This window comes from Sturnira hondurensis, unplaced genomic scaffold (assembly GCF_014824575.4).
Source record: "Sturnira hondurensis isolate 20B ecotype Veracruz unplaced genomic scaffold, ASM1482457v3 Scaffold0006413, whole genome shotgun sequence".
In the NCBI taxonomy this organism is placed as follows: Eukaryota; Metazoa; Chordata; class Mammalia; order Chiroptera; family Phyllostomidae; genus Sturnira; species Sturnira hondurensis.
In genome coordinates, this window is record NW_028079044.1 from 25108138 (window position 1) to 25127254 (window position 19117).

At 40.7% G+C, this 19117-nt stretch overlaps 1 protein-coding gene across 2 annotated transcripts in view; it reads right to left on the minus strand.

The window, feature by feature from the left end:
- STK3 (serine/threonine kinase 3) overlaps positions 1–19117 on the minus strand; it is a 249686-nt gene that overhangs the window by 2021 nt on the left and 228548 nt on the right. The window lies entirely within an intron of this gene.

Sequence of the window (19117 nt, forward strand, 5' to 3'; positions counted from 1 at the left end):
CTACTTTGAAGGGGACTGAGGTGTCATTGTCCTACGTACAATGTTTCTTGTATCTTCTTCAACAAATGTCTCTGTTTTTCTTACTACATGGCTGGATACCTTCTGGACAGACTTCATATGTGCTCTCTAATCTCACATCCTCCCCAGCAATGGAGTGTTAAGATAATCAGGAATACCTGCACAGATCACCCAAATGCTTAAATAGTAAGTATTCTGAAAAAGTTAATCGGAAAATTAAATTACTTAGAATAATTTTTCCCAAACATTTTCATAAAATAGGGTTTTTAATTTATAATTTGAAATAGCCCAAACCTGCTAAATGTAATGTAGATTCTGACATAGGTGAGACCAATTTGAAGATGAAGCGCTTGTCAGAGTTTCAATGTATACATTAGTTTGACGATAATATTATAATTTGACTAAATCAGTAACTTCCAGTCATTTTCATCTCACGGCACACATGATTACTAAACTTCTGTGGCACACCAAAAAATACATTTTTTGCTGATCTGACAAAGAAGATAGGCATAATTTTGATCCATTCAACTGGATGGCTATTGTTATGTTTTTATTTGACAATCTAAGGGAAAAGTGGTCAGTGCCCTGATTATACAGTCAGGTACCACATGTGTTAAAAATTCTTGCGGCACGACAGTGCGCCTCTTGCAGTACAAGGACTGAAAATCGCTGTCCTAAATGATATGGTTTGATGGTGACGATCTAGTTTGATTACGACGGCTTCTGGGGACAACGCTAGCACATGTTTTCCTGGTTTCCTGTGTGGCAGTAGGAGAGAGCTGTCATGTAACATGTATGTGGTGGGTAAAAATCTGTTCTGTATCAGGATCTATGGCATCTTAAAATTTATTTATATGTCACAACAGTAAAAAATGAGATTATCAGAGAAACGTATTTTAGGGATGTCATCTCTGGGCTTAGAAGGGATGTCCTGAGACAGATAACCAAACACTTGTGTTCTTATCCTACTAACATTAAAAAAAAAAATCTAAAACTCTGCTTCTTTCAGAAACTGACTCTCAAAGCAATGTCAGCAGGCAGGTGGTTTAAAAAAACCTGTTAAACCATAATGACTTACAGAACGCTATTACGTGCTCAGCATCTTGGTAGGTACTATAAGGAAAGCAAGTTAGTATCAAGCTATTTCCTTGCCTTAGGGAACCTATAAATTAGTTGGAAAGGAAGGCAGAGATTAGCAACTATAAACATTTAGGGGCTGATGCAAGATCCTATAAAATTAAATCCTATTGTGTGTGGTACAAATTATAGCGAGAGGTTCTTAACTCAAGCCCAGGAATAAACTTCTCATGTGCAGAATTCTGCACATTCGTGTGCACATTTTCCCGGGGAGAGCAGCCATTTTTATTTTTAAACTGATTGCCAACAAAGAAAGGAGCCTCACTCTAAGTCCTGTGGAGAGAAGATTCCCTCTGGTGAGCAGGGACTGTGCTGGGCCTTGAACAGGAGGGTGAGCAGGGCCCCAGGAGGCCCTGCAACACTGAGAACTAAGGACCTCATCGAGCTCTGGCAGGCGGGGCCCAGGACGCAGACAAAGCAGGGATGCGCTTCTGGAAGCCCCATCAGCTCTGGAGCAGGAAGATTATGTGACAGGAACCCAGACTTGGTTTTAAAATGATACAAGTTGCAACTTATTTTTTGTTTTAAGAAGATAACTTTCTTTGGTTACTTTATGAGCCAAGCCAGAAAAGAGTTGTTATTTTACAGTCATGTGTCAATTTTAACCAAAAACAGCATTTTTCAGCTTAATCCTCCACTTCATTCACTATACCGGGCCCTAAGAGACTTGTTTCCAAAAATAAAATTCATTCGTCACCACCGACGATATGGACAAGAATGAGTTACGGACTCTGACGGAAACTCGAAGGAGCAGCCCCCCCAACCCAGGAACGGCAGGCAGCGTGGTGGGAAAGAGGCTCCGGGGCACGGCTCTCCCACAACACCACGCGCCTTGGGGTCTGCAAAGTTCTGCTCTGTGTAAAATATGCCTTCTTTTTTACTCATTTACCCCCTAACAGTCGAGCTTAGTGTATTACACTATTCTATATTTACATATAATGTATGGTATTACAGACTGTCTTCGTTAATTTTTCATTGAAGTATTAACCATGCAGCTGTTACGTGGTCAGCACTGTTCAAGTCCCCATGGGGAGAGAGAATAAGCCAACAGGGAACCTGGAGACTACCTGAACAGCAGGACCAGGTGACGGTGAGTTGAAGGGCCAACAAAGACCATACGCAGCCACACTTCCCTGAGAAACACATGCCTAAGGTCCACCTAAGGCCCACTGCGCTTCGGCTCTATTCCAGCCCATCCTACACCGCATTCATGTTTGTATAACAGCCACAGTACACAAAAATTTACCATTTGATTCTAGAGTCATGTATTATTTTATTATTGATTTTTATGCCGGAGTTTCATGCCTCTACTCCAGATTTCCCAAAAAATATTTATTTATTTTCAAGATCTTATTTATTTTTAAAGAGGGGCAGGGAGGGAGAAAGAGAGGGAGAGAAACATCAATGTGTGGTTGCTTCTTGGGTGCCCCATAGTGGGAACCTGGCAGGCAACCCAGGCATGTGCCCTGACTGGGAATCGAACTGGTGACCCTTTGGGTCACTGGCCGGTGCTCAGTCCACTGAGCCACACCAGCCAGGGCCAAAAAAATATTTAAACTTTAGAGATTGTACTCACACAACTGGAAACTACTAAACTATACTGCTAAATATCATGACATGAAGGTGGGTAGATAAATAATACAGAATAAATGACTCAGAAATGGGTTACTTGAAGATTAAGAGACATAACATCATACTAAGCAAACAATTATTATTACTTAAAAATTTTTGTGTTAAGATATTCTTGTAAAAATATCTTACATCACCTTTACTGGGGCAAACTACCAATAGTTCATAAACATATTACAGTAATAAACTGAACTCAGGGGAAGGAGCTTAGAAGAAAACATTTCCTTCCCTAAGATTTATATTTTCATTATGTAAAATTAGCAGAAAACAGGCCTGTGGTATTGGAGAGCTGTTGCCCCTAGCATTATTAGGGAATCAGGTGCTGCCCCGTAAGTAAATTCAGGAAGTATCCAAATCTTAGTTCTTTAAGTGACAAAATTTTTCTTGACCACTTGGAACAGAAACTCTTTACAAAGCACCTTACAGGATTATACTGCTTTCCGAGGCAGAGGGCACAGGACCTAAGAGAGCCTTTCCTTGGTGATGATGACCATCAATAGCTATTACTAATCTGAGCCACGTCGTAATTTTCTCCTTCATTTTTGGCTTTTTATCTTCATTTGGCGGAGATCTATCAGCTCCTTTTCATGGCTGTCACTGGGCATATATCCTCTCTCTACTTCAGGTTTGTTCATCTACTGGGGACCGGGAAAACTATTAAACAGTCTTCAAGGGCATTGCACCAGATTAGAACAAACAGACTCTGAGTGGAAGCCTGAGGCTGTGTAGGAGAGGAGAGCACGGCTTTAAGCACTAAAGCTACTGTTGTTTTTATAATCCAATTTCAGATCTATGGCTGTGTAAGGTTGAGGTTGCAAGAAACCTGACTTTCACAAATGCTACATTTATAGCTATGTTTTTGGCTGGGCTGTCAGAGAGCTTCAGGTTGACTCATTTATTAAAATATTCATTGATATTTTCGGTGGCCCAAGCACTGTAGAAACAGAGATGAATAAAACATTCTACCGCACACAGAGAGCTTGCACTCTAGCTGCCAAGACAGGCCCCACGAACTGGTGGTTCACTGATGGAAGAGGGAGCTGCGAAGGCGTGAAGGCGGGCAGGGAGAAGGGAAGCGGCACGCACGGGGAAGCACAAGGCACACCAATGCAGAAGTCGGAGGACTGCTGCGGTGTGGGAGGGCCCTGGGGGGCAGAGGAGGAGGCAGAAAGGGAGGGGCCCCATTGCAAAGGGCCTTCAGCATGTTGCTGCAAACTTTCTGTCAATAAAAAAGAAATGCGAGGTACATTTGAGCACAAATCGTGACAAGATCATTTATGAATAAGCTTTAGGAAAATACCTCCAATAGCAGGTGTGGCACAGGGACTGCCATGGGGCAAATGGGGAAGGAAGACCTGTCAGCAGGCTAGTTTACCAGTCCAGGGAGAAGATGAGGCTTGAGTCAGGCAAATGGAAGTGACAGATTGAGAAGACAGGGATTTGAGACTCCAGAGTAGAATCAGCAGGGCTTTTGTTGACTGATTATGCAGGTCAGGGAAGAAGGGAGGGTTAAAAATGATTCGTGCCTCAAACTTGGATGATGGGGCAGACTGACAGCACTGAGAAGGTAGGGCGGTTAATGAAACTGACTTTGGTCTTGTTGAGTTTGATTAGAAGCAAGGCGTCAAAGTGGAGACATCAGATACGGATTGTACCTGGGGATCTGGCGCTCAGGCAGAGTGAGGCTGAAGGAGCAGACTAAGGGAATGAAGCACTGGCATAACATGAAGCCCTGGGTGATGGGAAGCTTGTCCCGGAAGAGGTTTCCTCCCTGATCTTATGCTCTGTCTGTGGTTTTCAGGAGAAAATAATCCCCAAACCTTAGCATTTGTGGTCAGAGGTTCTTCTCATTTTGTTAGTGAAACAAGTATCAGCATGTTTCTAAATAATTCTAGATGGCAGTGTCATCTAGGCCAAAACAAAAAAAAGGAAAACGTGACCTAAAATGGAAGAACTGTTTACTTTTTACACAGTGGGTATGATTTATACATGAACTTCTCGCTGGGTTTTGACTTTTAATTAAACCCTAATAACATATATCTAAGCACCCTGTTTCTATAGCTGTGACGCCTCCCACAGGCATGAAGATGGTTTGGGGAGGAAAATGCAGCAGAAGCAGCTTTTTGGATCTTCTGGAAAACGGTACTGCTCAATCAGCCTTGGTAGTAAAAAGACTCAAAGGCCAGATAAAGTTTTATGGAGACTTATAATGATTAATTGGCCCTATATTATCATACAATCTACTGTCGCCCTTTTAAAATGCTAATCCAAATTATAATAATTTTGAGGGCTAATAAGGGTAACAGTAGAAGGAAAAGCTGAGCTTCCAGAATAAATATCCATTATTATTGTGAGAAAAGTCCCCTTTACTATAATCAGGTTTCCCGAACATCTTTATAAGGCGGAGGGGAGATTACTTCAGAGTTGCTATGCATGTGGATCGACAGAGCGTGTGGCAAGTTAACTTGAATTTACATTTTTTAAAGTACAGAGATGCTGCTTATGAGCCACCTTCCCACAATCCATGGGACACGGAGTACCTACGTTAGCACGGCTCTGTGCCAGGTGACGAATTCCAGAATAAATGCCCAGGAGATTAGAGCTGAACCGTCCAGTCTTGGGTTTACCTTTGCCAGAACTTGGAATTCGCTAAGTCATGTCAGTGAAGAAAAGATTTAGAATACACATACCTTGTGGTTTTTATTGTAAAGGAAAAAAATGTACAAAAATAACTCATCTGGAAAAAGACCTTATGTTTTAAGCTGATTTTATTTAATACAATTTAGTATTTAAAAAATTTAATCTTTATTGTGTTTTTCCCATTACCATTTAGTCCCAGAATTTAGTGTTGAATTTAATGATAAACTAGAACTTGCATAACTAATGATGGTTCTTAAGTCACCAGGCCTTAGCACTATGAGGAAATACTGTTGTTTGACAATCTTTATAAACACTAAGGACATGTAGCCTGAGTAAATGAGTAAACGAGCTGACAGGCAGTGAGAGGAAGAGCCTGAATGAAAAGACAGAAGCAGGACCCACAACTTCGTCAAAGACAGAGTGAAAGAAAAAGAGATGAGTTTCAGAATGGTACTATTTTGTTATGGGAGGCATATTTTTCTATTCACAATTTTTTGACTTTCTTAGATATCTGAAATGACAAATACCAGGGGAAAAACATATTAGTAAAGGTAGATAATAAAATTCACTTCATAAAAGAGCTTAAACTGACAGCAGATAACCTGAATCACGAACCTGAGAGAACTATTTCCAGACATGGGATTATTAAAGCATTTGAGATTATTTGGGATTACCAAACCACTGTTTAACAGAAGCACAAGATACGAAGTTGGTTTATTAGTTAAACTTTAAGAACCTCATTACAAGCAGACTTCAGAGATGATCTACTCCAACCCCCTCATTTCAGGTGGGGGGAAGAGGGCTGGCTTGCTCAGTTACACTCTTGACTAATGGCAGGGACCTGACCTGTCCTCTGGGTCAATGTTTTTCATTACAACACGTTTGATTTTTTAAACAGATTTAATTAATTTATTTTTAGAGAGAGGGATAGAGAAATGTAGTTGTGAGAAACACTGATTGGTTGCCTCTTGTATGTGCCCCGACTAGGGACCAAACCTGCAACCCTGGCATGTGCCCTGACCAGGAAACAGGTGACCTTCTGCTTTGTGGGATGATGCTCATCCCACTGAGCCACACGGGGCAAGGCCCAAGTCTGAGGTTCTTAATCCAGCACCGTGGAGACTTCAAAGTGTCGGGTTACCCCAAATGGCAGGTGAACTGCTGAGACAGTCCCAGGGTCTTCACCCTGAGCCGAGAGGTTTTCAAGCACTCAGCTGCACAGGCCACAGGGAATGAAACACCTCAGACAGGGCATTTCATAGAGCAGTCTTCTGAAAAGGAATAAAGTGTAGAAGCTCAGCACAAGGCAGAACTCCCATCTTCTCTGAACTTTGGGCCAACCGGTAGATTAGCATCTCCCAGCTCTAATAAAAAGTTTGTTTAAAACAAGTGAAGGACTTTAACTAAAGCCCTTGAACTCTTGACAATAATAGTCAGATGGCATAATAACTAGATGTTTGCAAGTAAAGTGAAAGAGTTAAAACTACTTTCGAGAGAAGTCAACACTTTGCAAACTGTACAGTTAGGATAGTAACTGACAGCCTGAACAAACAGCTCATTTGGTTAATGATGGCCCTGGGTGATCACACTTCATCCAGGAAGTAACATTACAAATTAGTACCTAAAAATATTGTATTTCTTAATATCTCTTAAAAAGTCCAAGTAAAAGATATACAAGTTAATAACCTCCCAGTTCTCACATAAAAAAGGAGCACAATTCAATGACATGAAAAAATGGAAAATAAGACTAATTCGACCCACTAATAATTCTGACAGCTCAAATTTTTAATAATTAGAATTATTTCTGAACTTTCTGAGTATCAAAAGGCTGCTTATTACTGAGCAGGAAGAATTGTCAGTAAAATTTGAACTTTGTTTAAGTTTGTAAATCCTGTCTCCTATAAAAACCTAAAACATCACATTCAAGTGATAAGAGTCACTCTCTAAAATAATTTTCCATCTTAAGAGCTCTAGGGAAAACGCTTAGATTTTTATAATATTGTATTTTGTCAAAAATAGTCTCAGTTACATGAGTGTTTTTCTGCACACATGTGATGACATTTGAAGACTTTCGATGGGCCCATAGGCTGCTAGGGTAATCAGCCTGTTAGAGAAATGAGACGCCAGCCCAGTGAAGCGAACGGCCTTACACGTCAGTGCTAACACAGTCAGTCAAGTAGTCAATCAGGAAAATCCTGTACAAGGTTTGCTGTGTTTACTGGGAAAACAAACTCTTCTTAGCAACTGTTTAAGTAACTCACAAACGCAACAGACCTTATTAGTGGCCTATGATTAAAAAAATATGTATTGCTAATACTGTATCCTGACTCATCTATTTTCCCATCTGCTAGCAATTCTAACAATACAAAATCTCAACAGAATGGCCAACAACAATAATTTTCTATGGCAATTTCGATGCTGCATTGCCTATAGCATTTTGTAAGACCTACCCGTGCCTGCCTCAGACTGTTTTGAGCTGTATGTGGCCTGGAGCAATATACCCTTCCCTGAATGGTCCGTTTTAGCTCATGTTTTTACTGTGCTGAACCCAATCTGGTTTGGTTTCACAGAAGACTGTTCTCGGAGGCTGCCACACTCACTCTACGAACGACGAGAGAGGGAAACGCAACCAGGTCCCAGCAAAAATCCAGTCAGGCCCACGGATGGGTTTAGATGTACGTAAGCAGATGAGGGGCCTTCTGCAGAAAAGACTGGGCAACAGGGCTAATAGGCAGTAAAGCAAGTAAATAAATTCATACTAAACATAAAATAAATAAAACATGTTCAGGCATTTCCTGATTTCATCAGTGTCACTGAAAACGATACAATGAAATAGCTCTCAAGTCGGCTGAAACTATGAAAACCTTACATACACATTTATGATATGTATTTACAAAATAGTGATCATTTCTGATACTTACCTTATACAATAAAAGCTGAGTTCTTCAATATATATTCCTTATAAAACATGCTCTTAAAAGCGGCATTAACAGTAAATCTACCGGCACAGCCTTCCTCCCCAAAGAAGAGGAAGTGTTCCTATCTGAATGGAGTTATGTCCACATGTGACTCTGTCCTGCACCGAGTGGTCCCGGCTTTCTGACTGAATCGCTGTGACTATTCTGAGAGTGTAACTGGGAATGGCCATGGAGCATCTATTTTGGTTGTTTAACCTCAGAGCATCTGCAGTACATTTACAGCATTTAGATTCTATTTTCATTCCCAAACAAAAGGGAAAAAACATTTCTTAGAGATATCAATGGAAGAAGGGAAAGTGCCAATTATTGATCATTTACAACGAGTTACACACTGTCTTAGATCCTAGCAGGTGCGCATTACTGGCCCCGTTCGGCAGGCGAGGGCGCTCAGAGGGACCGCGTGGCCTGCATGAGGCCACCGAGCTGGAGGAGCCAGTGCAGGCGCTCAGAGGCGACATCAACCCCACGCACCGAGGTCTGGACTGGAGAACGCTGCAGGCTGCTCCCTGGGCCTCCCACAAACTAAAGAAGCACTTCAAAACCTAATTATCACATGAAAGTTTTTTTTTAAACAGATTCTCTTTTTAGTAGATCAAAAAGAGAACCATTGCTTTGAAAAAATCCCCCTTTTCCTCTCAGTTTGTACCTGGTGAAGTATATTACTTATAAGATATTAATTAATGTTTTAGTTATAATTGGCCTTATGAAATAAGTATGTATTTTCTATTCAATCAGCTCTCTAGCAAAATAAACACATTTCTACACAGTGCTTTGAAACAGATGTGATAATCCTATCAATAAAAAGAGATATTCGGAGCCCAAACCCACAAGACATGTCCCCTCGACAACACAAGTGACACTCGGCCTGGGCCCACTGACGGTCCCCGGCGCTCGGCTTGGGCATTGTGCTCGGCTACGCTCAGCTCAGGCAGGGCAGCGGCAGGCTGAGGCATTCCTGCAAAGATCTCGTCCTGCAGAAATCGGAGCCACCCATATGAAGAAGAAATGGGGAGATTTTATCGTGCTCCTCAATGGCAGATGAACACTCACTCCTTTCATGTTTTTCAGTTTCTAGTAAGCAGTTTTGCCTGCTAAAAATATCAGGAAAAAGTTAATTCATGCATAGCTCTGCTATGTTGTAAACAGCTCTAAAATTCTGAGTAACTTGAAACCGACTAGTAATTAAATCTCTCCAGATTTATTAAGAGGCAGATGAATAAGTGATATTAGCTTTGACTGATATTTTATTTATTATTAACACTTTGTTTGAATAATTTAAAGCATTGATAAGGCCATAAATGAGGGAATAACAAACTTAGTGGTAATTGCTGAAGTTCACACATGGTTTCTTTAAAAATTAACTATAGCAAAAATAAATAAATAGATAAAAATAAAGATGAACTACAGCAGGTCCTTGGAGAACATTTCAGTCAATGTGTTCTTGTTATAACATTGATCAGGGGAAAAAAAATCGGTTGCTGGCCAGAACCACTGTCTGTGTGGTCCCTCCTCCCCCGCCCCCCCTGCAGATGTACAAGTGAGGCGGGCCATTGCCCACACTGTTGGGGTCTGAGTGACGGTGGGCGTGTCTGCCACCGGCCCTGGGATAGGGGGGCGGTCCCACCCCAGGCTGGTTCCCTGGTGCCCTGAGCTGCAGGAAGAGACTCCAGACACCCATGAATCTGAACTGGAAGAAGCGTGTTGGAGAGAATTCTCTGGTTTTTACTAATATTTCTTAAATGTATGTAGCGCTCACATTTATTTTGATGTTTAATATTAGAAACATTTGGGGTCTTAATTTATAAGTTTGGTGATGTTTTGTGATCAGAATTTTGCTGTAGAAACTTAACTCTTAGTTATATCAATTAAGATATAGTAAAATTGGTTTTGTTATACGTAGCTTCGCATAAAGTTGCAGTTTCCAAGAACCTATTGATGCAGTTAAGTGAGGACTTGTACATGATTAGTTATGGAAGATAATAAACATTAAAAAAGTCCTCCAAATATATCTGTAATTAGCTTATTGGGCAGTCAAAGCTCTGTGTAACTATTATATAAACTTTAAAAAGTTTCATTTTTTACCCCAATCACAGTTTTGCAGCTGTGCTATGTCAATTTCTTTGATACACCCCTTAAGGAATCTTAGGCAGATCTCACTGATTTCTCATCACTTTTAGTTAGTAAAAGTCCAGATCAATTATGAGCCTTAATTTCACATGTAATATAGGAGGGGACACAAAAATGCTAACACTATCTTCTGGAAGGTGGGCCCCTTGTAGTGCAGTAGTGCAGACTTCCCCCGTTAGGTGAGTGTTCTAGGAACCCATCTGTATCGGTGCACCAGCTGGCATTGTTGTGAGAGGCTGCGTTTGGCTTCAATGAATTCTTTTGAAGACTCTTTAATGTGTTTGCCCAATTCAGGATGGGTGATTTACAAGTGCACCTGCCCACACTGGCTGAGTGTTCAGCAGTTTTGGACCAAAAACAGCATGACCCCTGTGACCCACCCTCCCTATTCATTGGATCTCTCCCCAGGCGAGAGATCTTTCTTTTCTTTTCTTTTTTTTTTTTTTTTGTTTCTTGGGATGAAAAAAGTCCTCAAAGGGAAACATTTTGCCAGTGTGAAAGAGGTGAAATAAAAATACGGTTAAGGCACTAAAAGACCTCAAAACTAACAAGTTCACAAACTGCTTTGAACAGTGGAAAAAATGTCTTGATAGGTGTATTGCATCAAACGAAGAGCACTTTGAAGGTGACTGAAGTTTAAAGACGTAAGATTAAAGAGACCATTTTTTATAAATAAATTCTCATTTTGGGGCATTCCCCCTCAGAGATCTTGTCCTGCACTGAGAGACCAAGAGACCTGTAGTGGGAGGGGATGGTGTTTGTGTCCAGAACCTTCTCCCAAATCTCTTCAAGGTCTAGCTCCTCTGCTGCTGGGAGCTGGGAGGGAGACAGGGCTCTCTGATGTGCATGGTTACTTGTTAGCTGGGCAGCTTTCCCTGGTCTTGCCAGTGGTCTTCCCTGGTTGATTACTAGTGGTCTGTGTGCAGAAGGGTGGGAGTGTGTGTGTGTGCGCGCGTGTGTGGATTTCCCAGTGGTAGCGGGTTTTATCCTAATGCCCACTCCTCTTGGAGCAGGGCAGACATTCGGGTTGGGGGCATTGTCTCCTCTGGCCTGGAAGTCCCGCTGGCAGCCTATGACTTCTGATCTCTGTTTCAGAGCCACAGAGATAACAGAGGTTCTTCCCTACACTCTCTAGGGGCCCTGAGGACCCAAGGTGCAGAAGTCCCAGCCTCTTCTTTGTTAGCACACCGGTCCTATGCCATTGTCCTTGGTTATCCTGCAGTCAGTGCTACTACCTGTAGAAGTCTCCTACCTATAGAGCTCTTCGGAAGAGGAGGAGAAATCTTCTATGTCTGTTAATATATCCTCCAGACTTCCAGGAACTTACTCACTGAGCTCTGTGCTAGGGGCAACGTCAATGTGTTTGCAGGTTCAACCAGCTCAGCCAGAAGCTGGCTGGGACCCGAGAGGCCAGTCTCCCAGTCACCAGTCTCTGTGAACGGCTGGTCTGGAAGCCCACTCCCCCCCACCCCTTTCCGACTTTAAGCAAGGAGCGAGCCACTTTATTCCCCTCCCACTAGACCACTAGACTGTGAATTCCATCAGGACAGGAACTTTTGTAAACTGACGCATCCCCTGTTCCTAGACACTGCCTGCAACATAGCAGGTACCTAATGCATATTTACTGAATGAAGGAAAAACAGTGGGGCTCTCAGGAAACCCTGGAAGGAGGAATCTGGCTTCCAAGGCTGGTGGCTCTTTAGAATACAGGGTACTCAGAACCTGCTGTATCCACCTGGAGTTCAGTGCCAGTGTGTGGCAACAAGACACATCCCTTTGGACACCCTGGTGTGTATCTGTGAACTCTAAAGAAAAAAGTGCACACACACACGTGTATGTGTTATCAAGTAAGTGCATTTACTTCAGTGCAACTGAAGTAAAAAAAAACCAAAAAGAGTATCTGGGAATAATATCAGTCAGGGTATTATCCAGGACACTTCACTGATTTCACTACAGAACAGACCCATGCTGCACTACATGTTTATTCTGCGTTCCCTGATAATACATCCATTTTAATCTCTACTCACTCTTTTTTAAAAAAAATGGATTCTGTCGAAACACTCTTTGAAATGATGATGGATATCCCAGTCCACTCCTTCAGTAAACAGGCACGGAAGGAGGAGGGCGTGTTTCTTCCTAATGCCACTGAGCGCCGCCATTCACACAATCGTCCACTGAAGCAAGATCACAACACTTACTCCAACAGTTTAAACTGGGATGATCACACAAATGCGCCACAATTTACATACCATAGAAACGCAAAATTTACTTTGCCAGGTCTATAAAAAAGAGTTTTGAAATAAAATAGAAGTCAACTGAAAGCCAAAAATCATGGAACTCAGATTATAATACACATTTTTTTTTTGGTGAAGCAACAACTACAAATAAATAGGATTCCTAATACTTTAGGTTTGAGGGATTCATTCTATAGCTCTTTCAAAACACCACAGAATAAGAATTATGGGAGCTATTTATAAAATAATATGAACTCAAAATATAGCAAATGTTCTTTAAAAACTTAAAGAGCAATAATAAATTTTGATCAAAGTTCTTCATCCTTACTTGCTTCATGAGTCTTAGAAAAGAAAATTTACCCAGGAGACATTTTAACATTCTCATTACCTTTAGAATGGCCTAAGTTGTGGCTGAAACAGTATTTTTAATTTCCCAGATATTAATAGACAAATGTACGAAATCAATGAAAAGTCCATCAAGAGGCTTAGAAGTTAAAAAGGCCGAGAGGGAAAAAGGAAGGGCAGGAGGTGCCCTGCCCCCTTTAATAACAGTTTCATGGAAACTCAAAACCAAAAGTATCCACTGAGTAAAAAAAAAAACGGAGGCTGACAGCTTCTGCCCTTGTCCTTTCATCAGTAATTGGTTTAAAATATATTCATAAATGCTAGTAATCTAAGGTAAAATCAATAGAAAATGAGACTAAGTGAACATAAAACTGGCTTATTATTAACTTAACGTCTTGTGGAGGAGGCCTCAACTTTCAAACATAAATGGCTCATACTTTCTGGTTTAAGAAGACAACACTGTTTGTGGGTCATACTATCACAGACCGAACAACCAACATACTGTACAAATCACTAAAAATAAAGATGAGAAATGTGCTAGTGCCATTTGCAAACCAAAGAGCCTAAAAGTAAAAATTTATTACAAACTGAAATTTCCACACTTAGATGACTACGGTAAATAAATGACCTTTTTAAAAGTCCAAGAATGACACCAAAGTGAATTTTTAAAAATTGTTTTTGATGTCAACTAGTTTAATAGGGAACAAGGCATCAAAATTTTATCTAAAATATTGTCTTGTAAGATGAGTGCATTCCCAAATATTCCCAGAATTTTTCAGCGCTGAGTTGCCTAAGCTGCCATCTCTCTCAGGGGCAATAAGACTTTTTTGGCTTGATCTTCCCTTGAGCCAAACGCCTGCTTTCCGACTGGCTTCACTGCCATGAGGACGCGGAGCAGAGGCAGAGAACAGCAGTTGACGCAGACAGGCAATCTCACTCTGCATCTGCTGGGAAGCAGGAGACTGTGGTCTCTAGTGGAAACTTAGGGGTCAGAATCTGAGCTCTAGTTTGAATAATATACATTAATACAAAATAGTTCTGCTGGTAAGTCTTTACATTTTATTTTTCGGGATGAAATTTCAGCTCAGCCTCTAAAAAGCCTGATTTTAATAAGATTAAAAAGAAAAATGCATCTTTAATTACTGACTAAATGAAAGACATATTGTTGGTTTACCTCCTGTGGAAAAGTAACAAAAATGCTATGTGGCTGTTAAATTCAATGCGCTCTTGAGGAACTTTTCCTAAGATGGTGTTGGCAAGTAACTGATACATGCTGTTATTCAGAGCAGCTATCCACTGGATAATTACTTTGAAATTATTCCCTATTAACACACAATGGCATGCAACTCCCAATCCTGAATAAATGACCAAACAGACCCATAACTAGTACCTGGTGCTGGCAGATGCTGGAATTCTCCAAAGCATTCTTAAGCAAGAATATTGTGAGTGAAACTTCCTTTGCCTAATTAGATTCAAAGTAAAGATGCAATACCACAAAGGATAAAGTAATTTTGAAAACTATTGCATGCAAAGAAATTACCTTCGCACTGACTCATATACTACAAGTGGGCCCACACAACACCACCCATTTCTGGGTTCCCGTGACATCTGCTTACTTACAGTCGGAACATCCACCTGAATGCACTTCTTCCTGCATTCGCTCTTTGTTCTCATAACCAACGGGCATGATCATGTGATTGCCAGGTCCACCCCCAGCTCTGCTGCCGCCAACCCATACGTCTCTTTAGTCACCCCCAGCTGCTCCCAGATGTGTTCCCTGCCCTCTCTCACCCAACACAGTGTGAGGCCCTTAAGGTACACCGCCTTCACTCTCACAGGCCACTTGACCACAGCAGCCAGCTGTGCTGGGCCTTGCTACAAAGGAAGGAAGAGAAGGTAATTATGGAAATTTTGTCTTTAATGAGTAGCCCTTAATGGGTGCCATCCTCAATTACACCACCTAATCTTAAAGAGGGCAGATTTCCTAGGCGGTTTTGCTAGGCTGACAGCAATGGAAGTTTCCCCATTTTCTGCCAAATCTCTGCTCTGAGTACTATTCAAAAATATCATTTATTGATTATTAAGAAGTGGTGGGTTTTTAAACTTTCAGAGTGACCAAATATTGAATAATCAGTAACTGTGTTACGATGTCTCTTAAAGCCTATTAAGAAATTAACTTGAGGGACAGCAGCAAAAGTGGAAGTTCTATAGAATGAAATAAAGTTAATCCCAAATGCACTAAATTGTAACCCAAGTGACCTCTAAATGGGCAAGCCTCTTCTGGAAAGGGCAGGGGGTGAAGGGAAATACTTTGTTGGCTTCAGGAGTCTAAAGGTTTCTAAAGGAGGGGAACTGGTCCCTGAGAAATATGGAGATGGGTCACTACCAGATCCATGGTATTGGGAACTGAAAACATGAGGCCCTGGGCTCCACCAATAGGATTAGTGGTGCTCCCCCAACTCCTCTCACCAGGGCAAGAGAGTTCTGCCTCAAAGTGAAGGCAGGGTCATTGGCTACCCAGCACCCTCTGGTGGCCATATTTGGCACCACATATTTTCTTCCTTTAAAGAGCATATAACCTGCTTTCCTTAAAAAAAAAAAAAGTACAGTTATTTCAAAACCTTCTTTAGTCGAGTGAGGAAACAGCACTAGGAGTGCTGGGCTACGGCTAGGTGTAAATTTGACACCCCCAAAAGTAAGCTATAAAATGACTGAAAGAAAATGCTCCTCTGAATGTGTTTAAAATCTCATGGGTGAAGCTACTTAATGAAAAGATCTAGTCAGTACTTAGCTATTTAAAATTTAATTCTTTGAAGGCAGTAGTTTACATGCAATATTCTTTTATATTGTGTTCATAGTGCGGTAAATATTATGCACATAATAAGTAACATGTTTTAAGTGCAGCACATTGTCTGGCACTATACTGTCACCTCATTTAAAGGGAAATAGTCCTATGAAATGGTACCATTAATAACACAACTTTTCAGAGCTTAAGTTTTCAGAAGTACTAAGAGTTTAAACTTACCCAAGACACTGAGCTACTAAAAGGTGTGGCCAAAATTTGAATCCAAGGTAATTTAATTTCAAAGTTGGCAGTTCTAAACATTGTAAGTTTATTAGCTATAATAATTTCTTCCCAGAAAAGGAAGGATTTCTTAGATATTTTAAACTGGACTTAGATCAACATAGAGACGTGTAGGTTAATGATGCTTAAAAGTTAACTAAAACCCTATGCCGGCTGAGTGTTTATTTCTTAGAATATTTCTTCGTATACACCTTATAGCCAGAAAGGGAGTGTAAAACTGACCACAAGAGCCTGAGATCTAATATTTTTTAAATCATAATATAAAATACTTTACAATTTACAAAGCATGTTTATATACATTGTATCAGATGGACCTCATAATAATTCTGTGAAATGAGACAGATAATTCTGTAAATAAACATTATTCTTACTTTACAAATAAGATTAATGAGGTTTAGAATGATTAAGTAACTTCATTAGGTAACACAATTTCGTCAAAATCTAAGCTGTCCCAAATGACTGAATGTACACTACATTAGCCTGTCTATATAATCTTTACCTTCTGTCATACAGAAAATAAAAATGAGAGTTTTCATAAGGCAAATAAAATTTTACTTATTCTAGATAATCTGGTTTCACTTTCTTTCTGCATTATCTGCAACAAATAACGCAGCAGTAATGACTACCGCTGAACAGGCAAACATCCAGAGGAGGAGGAATAAAAGCGAGAAAGCGAAAAGCCATAGAAAACAATTACAGGTATGAGGTTAAGATGACTACACACAGTACTCAGCATTTTGTAATTCTTAAATTTTATAAAATGCTTTCAAAAATGTGTTACTTTTTATAACCTCTAAGAGATAACTGAGAGGCACCTTTGCCTCTAAGAGACCTCTAAGAGATAAGAGATAACCTCTAAGAGATAACTGAGAGTACCTTTGCATGGCAGACCACGCACATTGCAAAAGTACTTAGAAAGCAAGCCATTACTTTTGTTTAAAAGAAAACAGCTTGTGATTTTAATTACAAGGCAAAGCCTCAATTTCCCTCTGAATATAAAGCTCTGCCATCTAGAAACTTCCCGTGGCACCCACCTTCCACACCCGCTGTTCCGGAGGACCCCTGCCTCCCTCCCACCCAGCCCCAGTTCGCCCTGGTGTGGTCTCAGAAACCCAGCTAGAAAACATGGGACCTACCTTCTCTGACACACCTTCAAACTCTCTCATTTAGCCTTTAGCATCAACACTGAAATACTTTTAAATATCTTGTATCTTAAGTAAACAAACTTAGGAAAATAACCCTGCCTTCACTTCCACTTACCCCTCTGGCTGTTACATTTTCATTGTCTTCTCCACTTGAAAGTCAGACCGGTGTCAGGTGTAGAGAAGTCTCTACTTCCTAAACTGGTCTCCACACTTAGACTCACTCCATACTGCTTCCAAGCTCCCCCTCCCCCATGCTCTCCAAACTGCTCTGCTGAGTCACCAAAGTCAATAAATTCTTTTTCGTTTATGTCTTACTTGACCCTTCAAGCTGCACTTTATACTTTGTCCACTCCTTCCTTCTTATTCTTCAGATCATAGCATTTCACAAGTGCCTAACGAATGCTTGCTGAATAAAGACAGAAATCAGCGTTAGCATACATCCTCAGTCTAACAGCTACTCCTGCCTATCCCTGAAAATCTCCAGTGCTTTTCAGGCCTATAGTTCATCTTGATTCTTTTTAATTTTGAGGAGGGATTTTGTCTTGGCTAGACACTGTAAAGCTTAAATTCTTAAAAATCAGTGGGCAATTAAAAAAAAAAGAGCTGGCTATCAAGGATAAAAGAGTAGATATGACTACTTTTTGTTAATATTAGATATTAACAAAACATGGTTCATCATCACCCAGTCTATGAACCATCAATAATACGTTAATAATAAGAGCCATCTTACATTTCAAAAACCACCCTGGAAGATTCTGTTTACTAATTTATCAGTGTTTATCATCACTATTGCATACTTAAAGAAAAAGTTTAATATTAATCATTAAAGATATTACTGTGATGAAATTCCCTGAAATCAGAGATCATCTATATATCCACATTTGATGAGCAAAAATGTCCTAATTAATGTATTCATTAGCTTAATTCTCCAGCTGTATTAGGGACCTCAGTCCAAATGGCTGGCATCTTACTGTCAGGTGGAGGCCAGAGCCCTGACTGACTCGCTGGTCCGCCTGCCTGAAAGGCTGTGCTGAGGTGTCAGAAACACGTTGGCCAAAAGTACCATGAACACAGGCCAGAAGAGGAGGCAGAATGTGGAGCCCTCACTTGCAGAGAGAAAGAGGAGGGAAGAGACCGATGGCAGAGACGGCCTACCTCAGCTGCCCTCAGGAGCCTTTCACTCCCCAAGCACAATGAAAGCAGTTATTAGAGGCGACAGCAACAGATCTTTTACCAGATTGTTCTGTAGGCAGCTATTTTTTGGAAAGCAAAAAACCAAATTATCAGAAACATTATTCCACAATAAGATGAAATATCATTTGTTAAAGAACAGCCTCCATGTAACATAACAAAAATGAAGTCCGAGAAGAAACACCATGCACTTGAAATATTTAAAAATAAAACCAGACAAATCTCTTAAGGAGGTCTTTTAAAACATCATCAGACATCAACATTATGATACAAATCAGCATTCAGTAGGAAGAAGAGAGACAAATGAAACTTTAAGAATCTTGTACACAACAGATTCAATAATACCCACTCCCACCTTGTGCCAAATTCAAAACAATGCTCGTTGCTCCCCTAGAATTCCTTCCAGTTTGTGCTGTCCCCAAGAGGCCCCACGGAGGTGGTAGAGGTGGTACCGATGGAATGAACCATGACATCTGGTCATGATTACATCTGATGAGCAGAGTGGCACCACGTTTTAGCTCACTTTAAAGTGAACCATCTAAGACCGTAACGACTACCTCAGTGGAGTGTCTCAGGCACAGAGTGTAA